Source organism: Vigna unguiculata, unplaced genomic scaffold (genome assembly GCF_037176805.1).
Source record: "Vigna unguiculata cultivar grain cowpea cultivar isolate G323 ecotype 2 unplaced genomic scaffold, ASM3717680v1 ptg000339l, whole genome shotgun sequence".
In the NCBI taxonomy this organism is placed as follows: Eukaryota; Viridiplantae; Streptophyta; class Magnoliopsida; order Fabales; family Fabaceae; genus Vigna; species Vigna unguiculata.
Genome location: NW_028196974.1, coordinates 47,155 through 48,240, shown reverse-complemented (window position 1 = coordinate 48,240; position 1,086 = coordinate 47,155).

Here is a 1,086-nt window from a genome sequence, read left to right as displayed (position 1 = left end):
TAAGATCCTTTCTATTTTTATAAAATAAACAGACTTATTAACTTTTTAGAATTTATTAAATTTTAGATACTTGCTCCCGAGAAATGAATAAATTCGAGTTCCATCATGTACTATTTACATCATTAATCCCTTTCCTGTCCCAAAAACAAAAAAAGGGGTCTAGTGGAACAGAACAAATGATGTCAAGTCAAGATCATGTTCGTTTGTAAAATACTAGAAAAAATGGCGGATATCAAAATCCACCCCTAATTTAATCATGTCTTTCAAGCCGCACGTTGCTTTTTACCACATCGTTTCAAACGAAGTTTTACTCTAACATTCCCTTAGCTTAGATCCAGTATGTAATTATCGAATCGTGAATAGTGATTGATTCATTCGCTACATAAGAATCTATCCTTTTTTTTACGTTTCGGTTTTTCTTATATATAATGAAAACCTTTTTAAAAGTAAAGACATAAATGAAAATGAACTTGATATTCTAGCAATATATTTTCTACTCTATTCTATTTTTATAATTTGTAAAGTAGAAAAATGATAATTTTTTTTTTCAAAAAAAGGAGGGTCCCTTTTAATTATGCGATACAATCTGTATTCAAATATGATATACATCCTAAATAGATATGCTCTGGGACGGAAGGATTCGAACCTCCGAATAGCGGGACCAAAACCCGTTGCCTTACCGCTTGGCCACGCCCCATTTTCCATTTTACATTAATAAAGACTATTATTGATATTGGTTGTTCGTCAATTCCAGTTCAAAAATTTCTATAAAAAAAAAATTTTGCGACTAGTATTTTATATGCGTATCTACATATCTATCTATATCTATAAATGGATATAGATAGATAGGATAAAACTAAATTGATTGATCATTACATACAATTCAATTAAGATATTATATAGAAGGAAGTATGATTTCTTCAATTTTTTTGATTTCAGAATAAAAAATATTTTGAAACTGGAAAAGTTCAAATAAAAGAAGGATTCTCGAGATTCTTATCTTATTTGATTCATTTTTTTACTTTTATTCATAACTCTTTATTTTCCTTTTTATTGTATTATGTATATAATGCAATAAAATTGAAA